A 559-nucleotide genomic window follows, 5' to 3' on the forward strand; every position below is an offset into this window, starting at 1 on the left:
CAAAGAACTCTTTTCAAATACTTTCCTCTTGCTCACTACCCTTGTCCCAGCATTCTTTCTCGACAGCAGAAAAATTCAGGAACTCTGATGCTGGATTTTGTCCAAGACCCCCAACATTTTTTTTTCCCCTCAGTTTTTACCTTGAAAGAACGTAGTGCTTGTACCCAATCCATCCTTGTGAGCTGACCTCAAGCCATGAGACCTTTCTTTTGTTCCCACATATGAAACATATGACTTGAAGGAAAGACGTTTTCCTGACATGAAAATAAATAGGATGAAATAAAAAATGCTGAAAGCCTTAGATAAAATCCACACTGCAGAGTTCAAAGAAAGTTCCCAGCAGTGGAAAGGTGTTTGCGGAAGTCACGGAGGCAAGAGAAGAGGACTAGTTTCAAGTTATGAAATCTAGTGATCCATCAAAAAAGATAATCCCAGGTGTTTCATGCCAAAATTTTATGTTTTGAGTTTCACAACACATTTTTCACTCCTTTTGGTTTCTTAATTTTGTAAATGAGTGTGGAAGGTGTAAGTATATGTGGATGTTTATTTCAATGTCACC

At 38.1% G+C, this 559-nt stretch overlaps 1 protein-coding gene across 2 annotated transcripts in view; it reads left to right on the forward strand.

Moving 5' to 3' along the window:
• The window catches only part of LOC119593473 (UV radiation resistance-associated gene protein-like), a 14,158-nt gene that overhangs the window by 3,454 nt on the left and 10,145 nt on the right, over positions 1–559 (forward strand). The window lies entirely within an intron of this gene.

Source organism: Penaeus monodon, chromosome 32, assembly GCF_015228065.2.
Source record: "Penaeus monodon isolate SGIC_2016 chromosome 32, NSTDA_Pmon_1, whole genome shotgun sequence".
Classification (NCBI taxonomy): domain Eukaryota; kingdom Metazoa; phylum Arthropoda; class Malacostraca; order Decapoda; family Penaeidae; genus Penaeus; species Penaeus monodon.